This window comes from Phyllobates terribilis, unplaced genomic scaffold (assembly GCF_046119375.1).
Source record: "Phyllobates terribilis strain yellow unplaced genomic scaffold, ASM4611937v1 Scaffold_168__1_contigs__length_4147262, whole genome shotgun sequence".
In the NCBI taxonomy this organism is placed as follows: Eukaryota; Metazoa; Chordata; class Amphibia; order Anura; family Dendrobatidae; genus Phyllobates; species Phyllobates terribilis.
The window spans coordinates 727,907-750,072 of NW_027362928.1; the positions used below are offsets into that span (position 1 = coordinate 727,907).

Sequence of the window (22,166 nt, forward strand, 5' to 3'; positions counted from 1 at the left end):
CAGGCAGGATACCTGGCTGGCTGAATGTCGCTGAGAAGCTCACAGAGACCGCCATAAGCAACAGTTTAACAGAATGCCACAGACTAATCAACCAAACTTTTTGGGTTGGGTTCTCTTTTATAGTCTGCAGGCATTAAATGAAAGAAGTCAGTGTTCCAGCAGAAGGAGACAACGTTTCAGAAAAGGCATTGTAGCAAACCAAAAAAGAAATTTTAAGCGCAGCAGAGTAACCAGCGCACATACCTGTTAGCTCAGGTGAGTTTAAAAGGCTGCTGTTGATAACAAGGGCATTTGCTAAATAGATGGTGTGTGTGCAACAATATACTGAAAGGTCAATTATATTGTGCAGCTTATCTCACCACCTGTAGTTATTTAGGTGAAAGCTCCAAAATGCTTGCCTAATATGTCTGTTTATCCAAAAGGAAGTAAAAAGGGAGAGCTAGAAAGATAGCATTGCATCACATTACATGGCAATGCAATGCACAGTTGCTGAAGTTGAACCAAAATGACCTTGTAATCTGGCTTCTGCAACTTTGAACATGAGAAATCCAATGAGGAGAAGAAAAGCAAAGCCAAAGAGTCCATCCCAAAATCCGACAAACAAGCAAAATGAACAAAAAACATTGAATTCAATTCTTTCTGATTTTAGAAACTGCATTAAAGAAGGGGTGCACCGGTCCTGGAGACACTGCAATACCAGGTCAATGGGTGGAGTGGACAGAGCAAGCTCTTTTTCCATCTCCCTGTTTTAAAAATCCATTTAATATATGGTCCCCAGATAGGGGACGTATCAGATATTAAACTGATAAGAACAGATACTACACTTGATCTTAGCCAAAAGGCCGAGAAGCGATAACCAGAATTGGTTTCAAACTACGGAGCCACCCAAGGATCCTGAAAAGTCCATTTGTGGAGATGAGCTCCTGGACTCCCGTTAAGAAGACATGTTGTCAACCTCTAGATCCCTTACATGCCTGCACTTTTCGGCTTGCTGCTGCTGCAATCCACGCGTTTTAGATCTGCATAACTCCACCTCTTTAAACACAGCACCTTCACCCCCTGCTGTTCCCACCCGCCTCAACACCGTTGGAAGGGAGGAGAACCAATTAAGGCGGGGGGTGGGGTGGAACGAGCAGCTGTCTACCCTTAGCAGGAGGGCTCCTGATTACATACCTCTCCTGCTGCTGCTGCTGCTGGCTGTCCAGCAGCAGACTGAAGGTGGCTGCTGCTGTGCACAGGTATATAAAGGCTCAGAGCCTATTATGACACGCGCAGCCAGCGTTCCATTGCCACATTCCATCTACTGCAGGCAGGATACCTGGCTGGCTGAATGTCGCTGAGAAGCTCACAGAGACCGCCATAAGCAACAGTTTAACAGAATGCCACAGACTAATCAACCAAACTTTTTGGGTTGGGTTCTCTTTTATAGTCTGCAGGCATTAAATGAAAGAAGTCAGTGTTCCAGCAGAAGGAGACAACGTTTCAGAAAAGGCATTGTAGCAAACCAAAAAAGAAATTTTAAGCGCAGCAGAGTAACCAGCGCACATACCTGTTAGCTCAGGTGAGTTTAAAAGGCTGCTGTTGATAACAAGGGCATTTGCTAAATAGATGGTGTGTGTGCAACAATATACTGAAAGGTCAATTATATTGTGCAGCTTATCTCACCACCTGTAGTTATTTAGGTGAAAGCTCCAAAATGCTTGCCTAATATGTCTGTTTATCCAAAAGGAAGTAAAAAGGGAGAGCTAGAAAGATAGCATTGCATCACATTACATGGCAATGCAATGCACAGTTGCTGAAGTTGAACCAAAATGAGCTTGTAATCTGGCTTCTGCAACTTTGAACATGAAAAATCCAATGAGGAGAAGAAAAGCAAAGCCAAAGAGTCCATCCCAAAATCCGACAAACAAGCAAAATGAACAAAAAACATTGAATTCAATTCTTTCTGATTTTAGAAACTGCATTAAAGAAGGGGTGCACCGGTCCTGGAGATACTGCAATACCAGGTCAATGTGTGGAGTGGACAGAGCAAGCTCTTTTTCCATCTCCCTGTTCTAAAAATCTATTTAATATATGGTCCCCAGATAGGGGACGTATCAGATATTAAACTGATAAGAACAGATACTACACTTGATCTTAGCCAAAAGGCCGAGAAGCGATAACCAGAATTGGTTTCAAACTACGGAGCCACCCAAGGATCCTGAAAAGTCCATTTGTGGAGATGAGCTCCTGGACTCCCGTTAAGAAGACATGTTGTCAACCTCTAGATCCCTTACATGCCTGCACTTTTCGGCTTGCTGCTGCTGCAATCCACGCGTTTTAGATCTGCATAACTCCACCTCTTTAAACACAGCACCTTCACCCCCTGCTGTTCCCACCCGCCTCAACACCGTTGGAAGGGAGGAGAACCAATTAAGGCGGGGGGTGGGGTGGAACGAGCAGCTGTCTACCCTTAGCAGGAGGGCTCCTGATTACATACCTCTCCTGCTGCTGCTGCTGGCTGTCCAGCAGCAGACTGAAGGTGGCTGCTGCTGTGCACAGGTATATAAAGGCTCAGAGCCTATTATGACACGCGCAGCCAGCGTTCCATTGCCACATTCCATCTACTGCAGGCAGGATACCTGGCTGGCTGAATGTCGCTGAGAAGCTCACAGAGACCGCCATAAGCAACAGTTTAACAGAATGCCACAGACTAATCAACCAAACTTTTTGGGTTGGGTTCTCTTTTATAGTCTGCAGGCATTAAATGAAAGAAGTCAGTGTTCCAGCAGAAGGAGACAACGTTTCAGAAAAGGCATTGTAGCAAACCAAAAAAGAAATTTTAAGCGCAGCAGAGTAACCAGCGCACATACCTGTTAGCTCAGGTGAGTTTAAAAGGCTGCTGTTGATAACAAGGGCATTTGCTAAATAGATGGTGTGTGTGCAACAATATACTGAAAGGTCAATTATATTGTGCAGCTTATCTCACCACCTGTAGTTATTTAGGTGAAAGCTCCAAAATGCTTGCCTAATATGTCTGTTTATCCAAAAGGAAGTAAAAAGGGAGAGCTAGAAAGATAGCATTGCATCACATTACATGGCAATGCAATGCACAGTTGCTGAAGTTGAACCAAAATGAGCTTGTAATCTGGCTTCTGCAACTTTGAACATGAAAAATCCAATGAGGAGAAGAAAAGCAAAGCCAAAGAGTCCATCCCAAAATCCGACAAACAAGCAAAATGAACAAAAAACATTGAATTCAATTCTTTCTGATTTTAGAAACTGCATTAAAGAAGGGGTGCACCGGTCCTGGAGATACTGCAATACCAGGTCAATGCGTGGAGTGGACAGAGCAAGCTCTTTTTCCATCTCCCTGTTTTAAAAATCCATTTAATATATGGTCCCCAGATAGGGGACGTATCAGATATTAAACTGATAAGAACAGATACTACACTTGATCTTAGCCAAAAGGCCGAGAAGCGATAACCAGAATTGGTTTCAAACTACGGAGCCACCCAAGGATCCTGAAAAGTCCATTTGTGGAGATGAGCTCCTGGACTCCCGTTAAGAAGACATGTTGTCAACCTCTAGATCCCTTACATGCCTGCACTTTTCGGCTTGCTGCTGCTGCAATCCACGCGTTTTAGATCTGCATAACTCCACCTCTTTAAACACAGCACCTTCACCCCCTGCTGTTCCCACCCGCCTCAACACCGTTGGAAGGGAGGAGAACCAATTAAGGCGGGGGGTGGGGTGGAACGAGCAGCTGTCTACCCTTAGCAGGAGGGCTCCTGATTACATACCTCTCCTGCTGCTGCTGCTGCTGGCTGTCCAGCAGCAGACTGAAGGTGGCTGCTGCTGTGCACAGGTATATAAAGGCTCAGAGCCTATTATGACACGCGCAGCCAGCGTTCCATTGCCACATTCCATCTACTGCAGGCAGGATACCTGGCTGGCTGAATGTCGCTGAGAAGCTCACAGAGACCGCCATAAGCAACAGTTTAACAGAATGCCACAGACTAATCAACCAAACTTTTTGGGTTGGGTTCTCTTTTATAGTCTGCAGGCATTAAATGAAAGAAGTCAGTGTTCCAGCAGAAGGAGACAACGTTTCAGAAAAGGCATTGTAGCAAACCAAAAAAGAAATTTTAAGCGCAGCAGAGTAACCAGCGCACATACCTGTTAGCTCAGGTGAGTTTAAAAGGCTGCTGTTGATAACAAGGGCATTTGCTAAATAGATGGTGTGTGTGCAACAATATACTGAAAGGTCAATTATATTGTGCAGCTTATCTCACCACCTGTAGTTATTTAGGTGAAAGCTCCAAAATGCTTGCCTAATATGTCTGTTTATCCAAAAGGAAGTAAAAAGGGAGAGCTAGAAAGATAGCATTGCATCACATTACATGGCAATGCAATGCACAGTTGCTGAAGTTGAACCAAAATGACCTTGTAATCTGGCTTCTGCAACTTTGAACATGAGAAATCCAATGAGGAGAAGAAAAGCAAAGCCAAAGAGTCCATCCCAAAATCCGACAAACAAGCAAAATGAACAAAAAACATTGAATTCAATTCTTTCTGATTTTAGAAACTGCATTAAAGAAGGGGTGCACCGGTCCTGGAGACACTGCAATACCAGGTCAATGGGTGGAGTGGACAGAGCAAGCTCTTTTTCCATCTCCCTGTTTTAAAAATCCATTTAATATATGGTCCCCAGATAGGGGACGTATCAGATATTAAACTGATAAGAACAGATACTACACTTGATCTTAGCCAAAAGGCCGAGAAGCGATAACCAGAATTGGTTTCAAACTACGGAGCCACCCAAGGATCCTGAAAAGTCCATTTGTGGAGATGAGCTCCTGGACTCCCGTTAAGAAGACATGTTGTCAACCTCTAGATCCCTTACATGCCTGCACTTTTCGGCTTGCTGCTGCTGCAATCCACGCGTTTTAGATCTGCATAACTCCACCTCTTTAAACACAGCACCTTCACCCCCTGCTGTTCCCACCCGCCTCAACACCGTTGGAAGGGAGGAGAACCAATTAAGGCGGGGGGTGGGGTGGAACGAGCAGCTGTCTACCCTTAGCAGGAGGGCTCCTGATTACATACCTCTCCTGCTGCTGCTGCTGCTGGCTGTCCAGCAGCAGACTGAAGGTGGCTGCTGCTGTGCACAGGTATATAAAGGCTCAGAGCCTATTATGACACGCGCAGCCAGCGTTCCATTGCCACATTCCATCTACTGCAGGCAGGATACCTGGCTGGCTGAATGTCGCTGAGAAGCTCACAGAGACCGCCATAAGCAACAGTTTAACAGAATGCCACAGACTAATCAACCAAACTTTTTGGGTTGGGTTCTCTTTTATAGTCTGCAGGCATTAAATGAAAGAAGTCAGTGTTCCAGCAGAAGGAGACAACGTTTCAGAAAAGGCATTGTAGCAAACCAAAAAAGAAATTTTAAGCGCAGCAGAGTAACCAGCGCACATACCTGTTAGCTCAGGTGAGTTTAAAAGGCTGCTGTTGATAACAAGGGCATTTGCTAAATAGATGGTGTGTGTGCAACAATATACTGAAAGGTCAATTATATTGTGCAGCTTATCTCACCACCTGTAGTTATTTAGGTGAAAGCTCCAAAATGCTTGCCTAATATGTCTGTTTATCCAAAAGGAAGTAAAAAGGGAGAGCTAGAAAGATAGCATTGCATCACATTACATGGCAATGCAATGCACAGTTGCTGAAGTTGAACCAAAATGAGCTTGTAATCTGGCTTCTGCAACTTTGAACATGAAAAATCCAATGAGGAGAAGAAAAGCAAAGCCAAAGAGTCCATCCCAAAATCCGACAAACAAGCAAAATGAACAAAAAACATTGAATTCAATTCTTTCTGATTTTAGAAACTGCATTAAAGAAGGGGTGCACCGGTCCTGGAGATACTGCAATACCAGGTCAATGTGTGGAGTGGACAGAGCAAGCTCTTTTTCCATCTCCCTGTTCTAAAAATCTATTTAATATATGGTCCCCAGATAGGGGACGTATCAGATATTAAACTGATAAGAACAGATACTACACTTGATCTTAGCCAAAAGGCCGAGAAGCGATAACCAGAATTGGTTTCAAACTACGGAGCCACCCAAGGATCCTGAAAAGTCCATTTGTGGAGATGAGCTCCTGGACTCCCGTTAAGAAGACATGTTGTCAACCTCTAGATCCCTTACATGCCTGCACTTTTCGGCTTGCTGCTGCTGCAATCCACGCGTTTTAGATCTGCATAACTCCACCTCTTTAAACACAGCACCTTCACCCCCTGCTGTTCCCACCCGCCTCAACACCGTTGGAAGGGAGGAGAACCAATTAAGGCGGGGGGTGGGGTGGAACGAGCAGCTGTCTACCCTTAGCAGGAGGGCTCCTGATTACATACCTCTCCTGCTGCTGCTGCTGCTGGCTGTCCAGCAGCAGACTGAAGGTGGCTGCTGCTGTGCACAGGTATATAAAGGCTCAGAGCCTATTATGACACGCGCAGCCAGCGTTCCATTGCCACATTCCATCTACTGCAGGCAGGATACCTGGCTGGCTGAATGTCGCTGAGAAGCTCACAGAGACCGCCATAAGCAACAGTTTAACAGAATGCCACAGACTAATCAACCAAACTTTTTGGGTTGGGTTCTCTTTTATAGTCTGCAGGCATTAAATGAAAGAAGTCAGTGTTCCAGCAGAAGGAGACAACGTTTCAGAAAAGGCATTGTAGCAAACCAAAAAAGAAATTTTAAGCGCAGCAGAGTAACCAGCGCACATACCTGTTAGCTCAGGTGAGTTTAAAAGGCTGCTGTTGATAACAAGGGCATTTGCTAAATAGATGGTGTGTGTGCAACAATATACTGAAAGGTCAATTATATTGTGCAGCTTATCTCACCACCTGTAGTTATTTAGGTGAAAGCTCCAAAATGCTTGCCTAATATGTCTGTTTATCCAAAAGGAAGTAAAAAGGGAGAGCTAGAAAGATAGCATTGCATCACATTACATGGCAATGCAATGCACAGTTGCTGAAGTTGAACCAAAATGAGCTTGTAATCTGGCTTCTGCAACTTTGAACATGAAAAATCCAATGAGGAGAAGAAAAGCAAAGCCAAAGAGTCCATCCCAAAATCCGACAAACAAGCAAAATGAACAAAAAACATTGAATTCAATTCTTTCTGATTTTAGAAACTGCATTAAAGAAGGGGTGCACCGGTCCTGGAGATACTGCAATACCAGGTCAATGCGTGGAGTGGACAGAGCAAGCTCTTTTTCCATCTCCCTGTTCTAAAAATCCATTTAATATATGGTCCCCAGATAGGGGACGTATCAGATATTAAACTGATAAGAACAGATTTTTTTTTTTTTTTTTAAACCATTCAGGTTAGTTTTATAGCAAATCAGTAGGATATACCAAAACTGTTGCAAAAAAAACTTCTCATCATCATGGCCATATTTATTAAGCATAAAGTAACCTAATATTACAGAAAGAAGAACATCTTATTAATATAAACCAAAAGATCACTGAAATTTTACAATATGCCTCCACTTTTTAAATTTCCATATTCCCTCGGCATCTGTTCCACCACCGCTACTACTATCCATCTTGTAAATCAAAAATAGCCTAGAAAAAATAATCCTAATACATTCATTTACTGTAATTGATTTCCTTTTAAATACACAAAGATTCCTCACATCCCACAAACTTTCTAACACACAAGCCATAATTAACCACAAAACTCTCTCCTTTACACGTCCACTTGCACCAGTACCAAACATAACCACACGCCAATCCACAAAAGTCACTCCTGCCAAACTCCTACACAACCCCCCTACACATTTCCACACGTCTTGCGCAAAATCACAATTCCACATCAGATGCATAACCGTCTCACAACCATTACATCCATCTCTTGGACAAACATCCGACCTAATCAAACCTCTCTTCTTTTGAATGTCTCTCACTGGAAGAATATTGTGAAACGCCATCCACACTACATCCTTCTGTTTGTTGGACATCCCATACATACCCAACTTTCTCCAAGCATCCGCAACCTCATTCCCTCTCAAACCAACAATATTAGACTCGACCTCATTTGCACACAATTTCCTATACACCCTCTTAGTCATTCTAAACTCATCCACCGGCACACTCAGCAAATCATACTTCTTGACAAACTTCTCAATCACCTCATACCACACCGGACACTTAAAAGACACAGGCACTCTCGCATCCCTCTTTCTCCAACCTAACCCATACAACATCCATCCTGCAGAATAACTTGCCATACATGCACCCTTATTACCTTTACCCAACAATACCACAATCGTCTTAATATAATGGAGCCCTAAAAAAACCTCAACATTAGGAAATCCCAAACCACCATGCTGGCAGGCCTTATAAAGGCTTTCCCTCTTCAGCTTCTCCATCTTGCTGCACCAGAAAAAGGAAAAAATCATTTTCTCAACTCTCTTCACTTTCCTAAAAGGGGATGGAAAAATTATGGCCACAAAAAGCAGAATGGGTAAGATCACTGCTTTGATAACTAGAACTTTGCCCCGCAAAGAAAGATCTCTCATTCTCCAAAAATTCAATTTTCGCTCAACACGCATACCACACTCGTCCCAACTCTCATTTCCTTTCAGATCATCATTGAAAAATACCCCTAAAACCTTAATTGCACTCTCCTCATACTTAACACCTTCCATACGAATACTGTCATCTCCAAAGCATTTGAAACTACACTTAGTCCAGTTAACTCTAAAACCTGATGCACCACAGAAAAAATCCAAAAGCAACCTCACCCTACTCATTGAAGCCATACTTTCACTCACCATCACAACATCATCCATGTAACCTAACACCTTCACATGCTTACCACCACTCCCAGGCACTAAGAATCCTCTCATCATTTTCTCACGTCTCACTAAACACAGCAAAGGCTCAATCACACATACAAACAAGACAGGGGACATAGGGCACCCCTGTCTTACACCAGACCTAATCATCACTTTGTCAGACAACCATCCATTCACTAAAAACTCACTTGACACATAATCATATAAAGACTTAACTCCATTCAGAAAAACCCTAGGGAAACCCATCCTCTCCAATACTTTAAACAGAAACACATGCGAAACTCTATCAAAAGCCTTTTCGAAATCAATTGCTAACACCATACACTTCTGCTTTCTAGTCTTACAATCCCCAAGCATATCCCTTAACAATAACAAATTATCACTTATACTCCGACCAGGCACGGCACACACTTGGTCATCCTCCACAACCCTACCAATCACCTCACGCATACGATTTGCTAACAATTTACTGTAGACCTTATAATCAGCGTTAAGCAATGATATGGGTCTCCAGTTCTCCAAACGCTTTTTCTCACCCTTCTTAAACACAAGAACCACTATACCCTCTTTCATACTGTCACACAAAACACCATTCATCCACATATACCTACAAACCTCAGTCAAGTCCTTACCCAAAAACTCCCAAGCTTTCACATACAGCTCCACAGGCAACCCATCCTTCCCAGGCGTCTTATTCTTTTTAGCACTCATAACAACATTCCTCACCTCATCCAAAATAACATCCTCACACAAAGCATCACATTCATCCGAACCAAGTCTCTTCTCCATACCACTCAATACATGCGACACAAGTCCAGGATCAATCCATTTCTCATCGTACAACTTACTATAGAAGCCATTCACCTCATTCAACACATTCTTCCCAACCACACTAGATCCATCTTCACCTACCACTTCACTCAAATCCAACTTCCTTCCATTCATTTTTTTAAAAAAGTACCTGGTGCACTTTTCATTCTTTTCCAAATGCTCTAACTTGGTACGGTAAATAATCTCTTTACCTTTTTCATCCAGAAGACATTTTAACTCATTCTTAGCAACCTCAAGCTGATCAGACATATCCATTCCTTTCCTAACACACCCACGCAACCAATCAATCCGTCTACTTAAGTCATTAAATCTATTACGATATCTGGCAGCTTTTTTGTAGCCCCATTTTTTAAAGAAAGTTTTTAACTGTAATTTCACCCAATCCCACCATTCAAGCACACTACCAAAATCACGCTTACGCCACCTCCAACTTGCATACCTTTTCTCCAACTCACTCATCACCTCCTCATCCTCCAACAACCTCGTATTCAATTTCCAAACCCCACCCCCAAACACCATGTCCCCATTCGCACTAAAAACTCCACGCAAACACTCATGATCAGAAAAAGGTACCTTATGTTGAACATAACTTGAACAAACCATATTTTTGGAAAATAACATCCTATCTATCCTCGATGAAATATTACCACGGTCAGCATAATATGTAGGCGGTGGTGGAATGCCATACTCAAGTATTGCAGCGTCTAAGAAAGAAAAATCAGAAATAAGTTGAGATAACTTTTTTCCCGTAATGTCCACATTACCTTCTGTGACACAATTACAGTCACCAACAAAAACTGTAGGAATTTTTCCAGGGAGAAAAAAACTCAATTTCTCAAGAAGAGCAAGCCGCTCCTCTTTTTTAGTAGGACAATATAAATTAATCATTCTAACCTTCCACCCCCTATAACTCAAAAAAACAATAATGCAGCGACCCACCTCCACAACCGTGTAACTATCAATAGTAATATTCTTATTACCAACTAAAATCCCCACACCATCATTTTTGTTAAAGCTGGACCCCGACCAAACATACTGGCCATAAGGCCGGTCCTTATCCCCTGGAGATTCAGTAATCCCACACTCTTGTAGACAATAGACATCTGCACTCAAACCCTTTAGATAATCCAGAACTGTTGTTCTTCGGGTAACAGATCTAATTTGCCTAACATTAAGGGACACAATGTCCCATCCAGAATGATGCGGCATAACTAAAGGGGATCACACATAACCTGAAAAAAAAAGAAAGAAAACATCAACTCAAACTTCATCAAGCAAAGCAAAGCTATTACCATCTGGCTGAATGCCAAATGTAACAATGTCAGGAGAAAATACATCTGACGGGTAAGCACGAGAGTCCACCGGGCTATCACACACGGCAGCAATGGATGAACACTCAGTCCTTGGCTTCTTCTTGACCACATCAGGATCCTCCTCATCAGAGAAACGGACAGCAGACAAGTCCCCTTGGCCACCGCCCCCGATCTCCTCTGAAGCAGTATTGCACCAAGATATGACAGGAGAATTGGACAAGTCCATTTCCCCCTCACCACGGACACCAAACTGGGGAGGGAAAGGTGACATCACCTCTGGAATCACCATGTCAAAGCCTCCTGACGCAGGAGGCTGAAGCTGGGCATCTTCAAATATGTCGTCCATCTGAGTGCCATCCTCTTCCTCTTGGGGAGCAGTTGCCTCCCCGACATCCGGAAGGGGACCTTGTGGAACCCTAGTAGAAGTCGAAGGAACAGCAGGCCCCTCCGCGACCACTTGAGCAAAAGACTTAGGAGTGGTTCTAGCTTGACACTGCCTAAGAACATGCCCCTCCTCACCACAAGCATCACACTTTACCTGGTTCTTGCAGTCTTTCGCCATATGACCAGACGTGTTACACCTCCTGCAGGTTGGCGGATACCTGCAGGACTCCTGGACATGACCATACTTGTTACATCTTCTGCAGAAAAAAGGAGCATCAGGAAAGTACAAGAAACCAGTGTCTCTCCCAATAGAGAAACTCATAGGAGGATAATGTATGCCCCCTGGCCCCTCGGGGTCTGTAGCAAAACGAACAAAGTACTTGTATTTGCCAGTCCACAAGCCTTCTTCATTCGAGATCTTGTGGGAAAAATGCACATAAGTACAATGCCTCCTCAAGAATACAGTAATGTCCTCCTGGGGGATAAAGGGATTGTGCATAAACACAACAACAGGAACATCCCCCTTTGAATAGAGGACAGTAAAAGTGAGTCCATCTAGGAGGGAGTTCTCAGTATGGCCTTTCAAGGTTCTATAAAGATTTTGGCAAGCAGCCATAGTAGAAAGAACCAGCACATACCTTCCATGACTTCTAAATTCCTGCAGGCAAAGAATGTCCGACTTCTTAATCTTCAATGCTTCATAGAAGATGGCATTCACCAGGTAGGACATGGAAAAATGTCCCTTCTTCTCCTCGGAAATCTCAATGCGAAATCCATTCTTGACCCGGGGGTCCCCGGTCCCAGCAAATTTCAGCTTGACTCCCATAGTCAGCCACGGAAATCGCCTTCCCGTTTCCTCCTCACTCTCCCCCTATAGCAGCATCCAGCTTAAGCCACCGGAGTGGCGATGCTGGAAGGCCGAGGGCTAGCACTCAAGGAACCTGATGTCCAGACACTTGATCTGAGCCAAAAGGCCGAGAAGCGATAACCAGAATTGGTTTCAAACTACGGAGCCACCCAAGGATCCTGAAAAGTCCATTTGTGGAGATGAGCTCCTGGACTCCCGTTAAGAAGACATGTTGTCAACCTCTAGATCCCTTACATGCCTGCACTTTTCGGCTTGCTGCTGCTGCAATCCACGCGTTTTAGATCTGCATAACTCCACCTCTTTAAACACAGCACCTTCACCCCCTGCTGTTCCCACCCGCCTCAACACCGTTGGAAGGGAGGAGAACCAATTAAGGCGGGGGGTGGGGTGGAACGAGCAGCTGTCTACCCTTAGCAGGAGGGCTCCTGATTACATACCTCTCCTGCTGCTGCTGCTGCTGCTGGCTGTCCAGCAGCAGACTGAAGGTGGCTGCTGCTGTGCACAGGTATATAAAGGCTCAGAGCCTATTATGACACGCGCAGCCAGCGTTCCATTGCCACATTCCATCTACTGCAGGCAGGATACCTGGCTGGCTGAATGTCGCTGAGAAGCTCACAGAGACCGCCATAAGCAACAGTTTAACAGAATGCCACAGACTAATCAACCAAACTTTTTGGGTTGGGTTCTCTTTTATAGTCTGCAGGCATTAAATGAAAGAAGTCAGTGTTCCAGCAGAGGGAGACAACGTTTCAGAAAAGGCATTGTAGCAAACCAAAAAAGAAATTTTAAGCGCAGCAGAGTAACCAGCGCACATACCTGTTAGCTCAGGTGAGTTTAAAAGGCTGCTGTTGATAACAAGGGCATTTGCTAAATAGATGGTGTGTGTGCAACAATATACTGAAAGGTCAATTATATTGTGCAGCTTATCTCACCACCTGTAGTTATTTAGGTGAAAGCTCCAAAATGCTTGCCTAATATGTCTGTTTATCCAAAAGGAAGTAAAAAGGGAGAGCTAGAAAGATAGCATTGCATCACATTACATGGCAATGCAATGCACAGTTGCTGAAGTTGAACCAAAATGAGCTTGTAATCTGGCTTCTGCAACTTTGAACATGAAAAATCCAATGAGGAGAAGAAAAGCAAAGCCAAAGAGTCCATCCCAAAATCCGACAATCAAGCAAAATGAACAAAAAACATTGAATTCAATTCTTTCTGATTTTAGAAACTGCATTAAAGAAGGGGTGCACCGGTCCTGGAGATACTGCAATACCAGGTCAATGCGTGGAGTGGACAGAGCAAGCTCTTTTTCCATCTCCCTGTTCTAAAAATCCATTTAATATATGGTCCCCAGATAGGGGACGTATCAGATATTAAACTGATAAGAACAGATACTACACTTGATCTTAGCCAAAAGGCTGAGAAGCGATAACCAGAATTGGTTTCAAACTACGGAGCCACCCAAGGATCCTGAAAAGTCCATTTGTGGAGATGAGCTCCTGGACTCCCGTTAAGAAGACATGTTGTCAACCTCTAGATCCCTTACATGCCTGCACTTTTCGGCTTGCTGCTGCTGCAATCCACGCGTTTTAGATCTGCATAACTCCACCTCTTTAAACACAGCACCTTCACCCCCTGCTGTTCCCACCCGCCTCAACACCGTTGGAAGGGAGGAGAACCAATTAAGGCGGGGGGTGGGGTGGAATGAGCAGCTGTCTACCCTTAGCAGGAGGGCTCCTGATTACATACCTCTCCTGCTGCTGCTGCTGCTGGCTGTCCAGCAGCAGACTGAAGGTGGCTGCTGCTGTGCACAGGTATATAAAGGCTCAGAGCCTATTATGACACGCGCAGCCAGCGTTCCATTGCCACATTCCATCTACTGCAGGCAGGATACCTGGCTGGCTGAATGTCGCTGAGAAGCTCACAGAGACCGCCATAAGCAACAGTTTAACAGAATGCCACAGACTAATCAACCAAACTTTTTGGGTTGGGTTCTCTTTTATAGTCTGCAGGCATTAAATGAAAGAAGTCAGTGTTCCAGCAGAGGGAGACAACGTTTCAGAAAAGGCATTGTAGCAAACCAAAAAAGAAATTTTAAGCGCAGCAGAGTAACCAGCGCACATACCTGTTAGCTCAGGTGAGTTTAAAAGGCTGCTGTTGATAACAAGGGCATTTGCTAAATAGATGGTGTGTGTGCAACAATATACTGAAAGGTCAATTATATTGTGCAGCTTATCTCACCACCTGTAGTTATTTAGGTGAAAGCTCCAAAATGCTTGCCTAATATGTCTGTTTATCCAAAAGGAAGTAAAAAGGGAGAGCTAGAAAGATAGCATTGCATCACATTACATGGCAATGCAATGCACAGTTGCTGAAGTTGAACCAAAATGAGCTTAAAATCTGGCTTCTGCAACTTTGAACATGAAAAATCCAATGAGGAGAAGAAAAGCAAAGCCAAAGAGTCCATCCCAAAATCCGACAAACAAGCAAAATGAACAAAAAACATTGAATTCAATTCTTTCTGATTTTAGAAACTGCATTAAAGAAGGGGTGCACCGGTCCTGGAGATACTGCAATACCAGGTCAATGCGTGGAGTGGACAGAGCAAGCTCTTTTTCCATCTCCCTGTTCTAAAAATCCATTTAATATATGGTCCCCAGATAGGGGACGTATCAGATATTAAACTGATAAGGACAGATACTACACTTGATCTTAGCCAAAAGGCCGAGAAGCGATAACCAGAATTGGTTTCAAACTACGGAGCCACCCAAGGATCCTGAAAAGTCCATTTGTGGAGATGAGCTCCTGGACTCCCGTTAAGAAGACATGTTGTCAACCTCTAGATCCCTTACATGCCTGCACTTTTCAGCTTGCTGCTGCTGCAATCCACGCGTTTTAGATCTGCATAACTCCACCTCTTTAAACACAGCACCTTCACCCCCTGCTGTTCCCACCCGCCTCAACACCGTTGGAAGGGAGGAGAACCAATTAAGGCGGGGGGTGGGGTGGAACGAGCAGCTGTCTACCCTTAGCAGGAGGGCTCCTGATTACATACCTCTCCTGCTGCTGCTGCTGCTGGCTGTCCAGCAGCAGACTGAAGGTGGCTGCTGCTGTGCACAGGTATATAAAGGCTCAGAGCCTATTATGACACGCGCAGCCAGCGTTCCATTGCCACATTCCATCTACTGCAGGCAGGATACCTGGCTGGCTGAATGTCGCTGAGAAGCTCACAGAGACCGCCATAAGCAACAGTTTAACAGAATGCCACAGACTAATCAACCAAACTTTTTGGGTTGGGTTCTCTTTTATAGTCTGCAGGCATTAAATGAAAGAAGTCAGTGTTCCAGCAGAGGGAGACAACGTTTCAGAAAAGGCATTGTAGCAAACCAAAAAAGAAATTTTAAGCGCAGCAGAGTAACCAGCGCACATACCTGTTAGCTCAGGTGAGTTTAAAAGGCTGCTGTTGATAACAAGGGCATTTGCTAAATAGATGGTGTGTGTGCAACAATATACTGAAAGGTCAATTATATTGTGCAGCTTATCTCACCACCTGTAGTTATTTAGGTGAAAGCTCCAAAATGCTTGCCTAATATGTCTGTTTATCCAAAAGGAAGTAAAAAGGGAGAGCTAGAAAGATAGCATTGCATCACATTACATGGCAATGCAATGCACAGTTGCTGAAGTTGAACCAAAATGAGCTTGTAATCTGGCTTCTGCAACTTTGAACATGAAAAATCCAATGAGGAGAAGAAAAGCAAAGCCAAAGAGTCCATCCCAAAATCCGACAAACAAGCAAAATGAACAAAAAACATTGAATTCAATTCTTTCTGATTTTAGAAACTGCATTAAAGAAGGGGTGCACCGGTCCTGGAGATACTGCAATACCAGGTCAATGCGTGGAGTGGACAGAGCAAGCTCTTTTTCCATCTCCCTGTTCTAAAAATCCATTTAATATATGGTCCCCAGATAGGGGACGTATCAGATATTAAACTGATAAGAACAGATTTTTTTTTTTTCAATTGAATGCGTCAGAAGACGCGACATAAATTAAATTCCATTTGCATGGATAACCAAAAAATGTCGCCTACGCCTTCATCATCCGAATTCAACTTTTTGTTTTTTTTAAGAAAATTTAATGATAATTAATAAATAAAACATAACATAACATATCCTTACGTCAACAACAAAAAACTTCCAACAAAAACATCAACTCAACATTTTTCTTCTTCCACGTTTCTTCTTCCTCCATGACATGTCCAACAATTTCCAGTCAAAACCTTGCAGCAATATCTTTTCATCTTCTTCACCTTCAGCACTGGTATCAACACAATCCTGCATATACTTTCTCTTTTCCCTTATCATCCACCTTCCTTTTTTCCTTAACGTCTTTACTTCTAGGTACTCTCTCCAGTCTGCAAAACATAGAGTCCCCAACTCCTGAGAACTCCTGCTTCTCTCCCACAAACTCCTTCTTATTTTCAACTACTTGTATATCTTTGTCTTCTTTCTCTTTACAATCTTCAAACGATTCTTCAAATATCTTTTTCCCTTTCTCCTCTTTTTTCCCACCTTCCTCATAACAAAATCCAGGTTTCCCGTTATCAATTCTTCTTTTACCATTTTCCACATAACTGAATCCACATTTACCATTTATAACAATCCTTCCTAAACTTAGTTCATTTTGTCCATTTTCCCAAACTAGGAAACTTCTCTTCCCATTCCAGACTCCCACTTTATTTAAGTAGTCCTTCTGGAATTTTACCAAAATACTCCATGGCTTCAAAAACTCCATCACTTCCTCCATCTCTACAAAGGGGTCATCCATACAGATAACCACCTTTTTCGGCCTTCCAGCAAAAAGAGCATTAACGCCAATTTCTTTTCCTTCCCAATTCTTGAGAAGACAAATACACTTTTCTTCAGACTTCAGTGTTACGTCAAATACCTTTTTAAACTTGATTTCTTGCATACAAAAAATGTCCTCTTCAATGATCGTCCCATACTTGAACAGAATATCCAAGATCTGATTCTCCTCCAACGAAAAATCCTCCAACTCCGTCTTCACATAGAACCGTAAACAGTTCCTCTTCCTCGGCAACTCCATCTTCTTCCTCCAAAAGAACTGCCCCCCACAGCTATGTGTGGTGACACGGTGATCGCCTCTCGTTGCCCAGGGACTAATCCGACTCCCCAATAGCAGCAGGAGGGTGAAGCCCTGCCGTTAGACAAAGCGATCCCCCCAGGCCAAGGAGCCGGGTACCCTGGGCACCTCCTAGCCAAGGCCAAGGCAGCAACTGGTAGATCACTGCACTTGATCTTAGCCAAAAGGCCGAGAAGCGATAACCAGAATTGGTTTCAAACTACGGAGCCACCCAAGGATCCTGAAAAGTCCATTTGTGGAGATGAGCTCCTGGACTCCCGTTAAGAAGACATGTTGTCAACCTCTAGATCCCTTACATGCCTGCACTTTTCGGCTTGCTGCTGCTGCAATCCACGCGTTTTAGATCTGCATAACTCCACCTCTTTAAACACAGCACCTTCACCCCCTGCTGTTCCCACCCGCCTCAACACCGTTGGAAGGGAGGAGAACCAATTAAGGCGGGGGGTGGGGTGGAACGAGCAGCTGTCTACCCTTAGCAGGAGGGCTCCTGATTACATACCTCTCCTGCTGCTGCTGCTGCTGGCTGTCCAGCAGCAGACTGAAGGTGGCTGCTGCTGTGCACAGGTATATAAAGGCTCAGAGCCTATTATGACACGCGCAGCCAGCGTTCCATTGCCACATTCCATCTACTGCAGGCAGGATACCTGGCTGGCTGAATGTCGCTGAGAAGCTCACAGAGACCGCCATAAGCAACAGTTTAACAGAATGCCACAGACTAATCAACCAAACTTTTTGGGTTGGGTTCTCTTTTATAGTCTGCAGGCATTAAATGAAAGAAGTCAGTGTTCCAGCAGAGGGAGACAACGTTTCAGAAAAGGCATTGTAGCAAACCAAAAAAGAAATTTTAAGCGCAGCAGAGTAACCAGCGCACATACCTGTTAGCTCAGGTGAGTTTAAAAGGCTGCTGTTGATAACAAGGGCATTTGCTAAATAGATGGTGTGTGTGCAACAATATACTGAAAGGTCAATTATATTGTGCAGCTTATCTCACCACCTGTAGTTATTTAGGTGAAAGCTCCAAAATGCTTGCCTAATATGTCTGTTTATCCAAAAGGAAGTAAAAAGGGAGAGCTAGAAAGATAGCATTGCATCACATTACATGGCAATGCAATGCACAGTTGCTGAAGTTGAACCAAAATGAGCTTGTAATCTGGCTTCTGCAACTTTGAACATGAAAAATCCAATGAGGAGAAGAAAAGCAAAGCCAAAGAGTCCATCCCAAAATCCGACAAACAAGCAAAATGAACAAAAAACATTGAATTCAATTCTTTCTGATTTTAGAAACTGCATTAAAGAAGGGGTGCACCGGTCCTGGAGATACTGCAATACCAGGTCAATGCGTGGAGTGGACAGAGCAAGCTCTTTTTCCATCTCCCTGTTCTAAAAATCCATTTAATATATGGTCCCCAGATAGGGGACGTATCAGATATTAAACTGATAAGAACAGATTTTTTTTTTTAATTTGGCTATCCCCTGCAGAGGGATAAAACCGTTTATTAAAACTTTAACAAATTACAAGCATAATTACACAAATACCAAACGTTAAAAGACAAATGAAATTTACAAAACAAAAAAATACAAAGATTTTAAATAATTAGGTTCCATTGGTCAACAAGCCATTTTTTGGAAATATGTACATTCTTCTTTTTGTCAATTAAATAATAAGTATACATTTCACATAAACATAAACTTAAAACATCATTCACTGATAAAACATCTTGTTTAAAAATAGCAATGTTGCGCGCTTTCCAGAGAGATGACTTGGCGCAGTTCACTGTCTTCCAAGCCATTGTGTACTGGTCCATTGTGGGGCATTCCATAAGTCCGTATAGCACAGTTTTATATGTAAAGTCCTTGAGGTCTGCCACCCTTTCCAGTAGGGGGAGCAGTCTTCTCCAGAAATCCTTTGCAAAATTACATGTCCATAATAGATGTTCCACCGTTTCTTCGTCTTGGCATCCGGTTCTTGGGCAGATGGCAGACCTCACAAATCCTCTTCTGTATTGGAATGCCCGGCAAGGAAGACAGCGGTGCATGCAACTCCAAGCCAGATCTCTCTGTTCATTAAAAAGATAAAAAACGTTAATCATTTTCCAGATAGACATAGATTTGTCATCATCATATCTGTCAACATTACATATTTCCTCACTTTTACGTATTTCTTTAATTAGTTTCTTACTATTTCTTAATTCCTCTATTTTCTTAGTCCCTAAATTAAAATCGGACACTATTTTCCTTAAAATCTCATAATGCGTCGACAAATTAAAAGCATGGGGCACAGATATATTAACTTCATACCATCCAAACTTTCTCATAAAAAATCCTGTATTAAAACGCATAAAAAAGGACCAATAGTGATTCTTAAAAAGGGCATTAAAACAGTAAACGAACAGATGGATTAAAAGAAACCTATTAAAATCTGGAAAATCTTTACCACCTTTTACTTTTGATTTCATCACGATTTCTCTTTTCAGCTTTTCCATTTTTGAGTTCCAAAAGAAGGTAAAACAGGTTTTGGTTATCTTTTTTAAAGCATTAACAGGCGGGGGGAAAACCATGCTAAGATACAATAAAAGAGGTAAAATCACCATCTTTAAAACCAATACTTTACCCTCCATTGTAAGTCTCCTCATGTTCCACATACATATTTTCGTATTTACTTTCTGTATAACTGTTTCCCAACTATTATAACCATCATTATTTTCAGTGAATGATATACCTAAAATGGAAATGGATTCGGAGACATTAATTGGTACATCACGTAAAATCATCCCCCCAACACTTAAAATGTTACACTTATTAAAATTGATTTTAAAACCAGAAGCTAGGCAAAAGGATTGCACTTGATGGAGAGTGGCCGTAAGTGATGGTGCATCTGTACACAAGACCGCCACGTCATCCATGTAGCCTACAACCTTGGCCTCCAAACCACCGCTTCCAGGCAGAGGGACACCGCATATCTGTTTATTTTGGCGTATTGCACATAACATTGGTTCCAGTGCACAGATAAACAGTAGGGGGGACAGAGGGCATCCCTGTTTCACCCCTGACCGTAAAAATACCTCTTGTGTCTTAAAACCATTCACTAAAATCTTACTTGTACAATCCTTGTAAAATGCTTTAAGCGATAGTAAAAACCCTTCTGGTATGCCCATTTTCTCTAAAACTTTAAAAAGATAAAAGTGTGAGACACGGTCAAATGCTTTTTCAAAATCAATAGATAAAATCGCCATTTTCCCCTTTCTGTCTTTCACATCCTCAATACAGTCTTTCACTAAATTCAGATTGTCCCATATACTGCGCCCCGGCACCCCACACACTTGATTAGAATGAATAACTTTGCTGATGACTTCTTTTAGACGATTTGCACAAATTTTAGCCATTATTTTATAGTCACAATTTAAAAGTGTTATTGGTCTCCAGTTTTCTAATTTTGATTTATCGCCTTTTTTGTATAGGAGGGAGACTTCACCTTTCTTCCAGGAATTTAATAAAACCTTATTATTAAAAACCTCAGTAAACAAATAAAACAAATCATCTTTTAAAATATCATAAAAACATACATAAAATTCTATTGGGATGCCATCAGGACCAGGGACCTTTCCAGTTTTAAAACTTTTAATAGTTTTTAACTATTCTTGTTCCGTTAAAACTTGGGATAAAAACTCTTGGGATGCGGGATCTAAAACAGCTGTTAGTCCTTGCAGCGAATCATCCATTAATTTATTATCTATATTTTTTCCATTAAAAAGATTAGAAAAAAAAAACTCAACTTTACCCAGCATATTTTTTATATTATTCTCACCATCTATATGGTCAATTATCACTTTTTCTTTTTTATTTTTCCTAAAAAAATATCTGGAACACTTTTCATTTTCTTCTATATGTTGTACTCTAGAACGAAAAATTATCTCTTTTCCTTTTTGTTCTAGCCATTTTGAAATCTCTTCTTTTAAGTTTGAAATATCAAGTTGTACATCTATCCCATTGTCTCTGAGCTTAAATAATGTTTGTAGGCGGGTATTTAAAATTCTATATTCTTCATATTTTTCTTTGGCTCTACATATACTCTTTTTAATAAAAAAGTCTTTTATTTTTACTTTCATTCTATCCCACCATACACTCATAGTCTCATTTGTTTTTTCCCTTTTCTACATTTCCTATAAAACTCAATAAAATCTGATAAAATCTGCGGGTCGGTTAAAAGGGATACGTTCATTTTCCAGCTTTTCTTACCACATTTTTTGTTGTCATTTACTTTTATGGTAAAGGATAAAAGTTTATGGTCTGAAAATATATTAGTTAAAACTTCACATTTGGCAGGTATTGTTTTATCTGAACCAAAAATAAAATCAATCCTAGAGCTACAATTAGCATTGCTCCAAGTGAAACCGGCGTCCTCTGTGCTGTCACTATGACACTCTTTATATATGTCTATCAATTTAGCATCTTTGACTATATCATGTAGCATACCTGAGGTTTTATCGTAGTTCCTGCTTACAGAGCTGGAGCGCCGGTTTTCACCTTTTAAAACACAATTAAATCCCCTGCTAAGATAAAAGGTTCAGAGTTATTAATAAATAATGGTAAAAGATCAAGCATTTCGGCTCTTTCATTTTTCTCTGGGGATCCATAAAAATTTAAAAACTGCCATCTAATACCATCAATAAAAGCTTTCACTAATAAAATACGACCTGGTAAAATTTCCTGAATAAAATCAATTAAAACGTTCCCTTTAAAAAGTATGGCTACACCCGCTGATCCT

The 22,166-nt window shown here is 42.2% G+C and overlaps 9 non-coding genes and 1 pseudogene across 9 annotated transcripts; all 10 read right to left on the reverse strand.

Annotated features, from left to right (window-relative positions):
* Positions 1 to 663: 663 nt before the first annotated feature.
* On the reverse strand, positions 664 to 854 carry LOC141208133 (U2 spliceosomal RNA). Its single transcript, XR_012278399.1, has one exon. It is a non-coding gene; the product is annotated as a U2 spliceosomal RNA (small nuclear RNA).
* Positions 855 to 1,969: 1,115 nt separating this feature from the next.
* On the reverse strand, positions 1,970 to 2,160 carry LOC141208113 (U2 spliceosomal RNA). The gene has a single exon (XR_012278381.1). It is a non-coding gene; the product is annotated as a U2 spliceosomal RNA (small nuclear RNA).
* A 1,112-nt stretch (positions 2,161 to 3,272) lies between these two features.
* On the reverse strand, positions 3,273 to 3,463 carry LOC141208091 (U2 spliceosomal RNA). Its single transcript, XR_012278359.1, has one exon. It is a non-coding gene; the product is annotated as a U2 spliceosomal RNA (small nuclear RNA).
* Positions 3,464 to 4,578: 1,115 nt separating this feature from the next.
* Positions 4,579 to 4,769, reverse strand: LOC141208134 (U2 spliceosomal RNA). The gene has a single exon (XR_012278400.1). It is a non-coding gene; the product is annotated as a U2 spliceosomal RNA (small nuclear RNA).
* A 1,115-nt stretch (positions 4,770 to 5,884) lies between these two features.
* Positions 5,885 to 6,075, reverse strand: LOC141208114 (U2 spliceosomal RNA). Its single transcript, XR_012278382.1, has one exon. It is a non-coding gene; the product is annotated as a U2 spliceosomal RNA (small nuclear RNA).
* Positions 6,076 to 7,190: 1,115 nt separating this feature from the next.
* LOC141208171 (U2 spliceosomal RNA) lies at positions 7,191 to 7,367 on the reverse strand (annotated as a pseudogene).
* A 6,112-nt stretch (positions 7,368 to 13,479) lies between these two features.
* On the reverse strand, positions 13,480 to 13,670 carry LOC141208098 (U2 spliceosomal RNA). The gene has a single exon (XR_012278366.1). It is a non-coding gene; the product is annotated as a U2 spliceosomal RNA (small nuclear RNA).
* A 1,115-nt stretch (positions 13,671 to 14,785) lies between these two features.
* On the reverse strand, positions 14,786 to 14,976 carry LOC141208121 (U2 spliceosomal RNA). The gene has a single exon (XR_012278388.1). It is a non-coding gene; the product is annotated as a U2 spliceosomal RNA (small nuclear RNA).
* Positions 14,977 to 16,091: 1,115 nt separating this feature from the next.
* Positions 16,092 to 16,284, reverse strand: LOC141208158 (U2 spliceosomal RNA). Its single transcript, XR_012278424.1, has one exon. It is a non-coding gene; the product is annotated as a U2 spliceosomal RNA (small nuclear RNA).
* Positions 16,285 to 18,696: 2,412 nt separating this feature from the next.
* On the reverse strand, positions 18,697 to 18,886 carry LOC141208159 (U2 spliceosomal RNA). The gene has a single exon (XR_012278425.1). It is a non-coding gene; the product is annotated as a U2 spliceosomal RNA (small nuclear RNA).
* Positions 18,887 to 22,166: the final 3,280 nt, after the last annotated feature.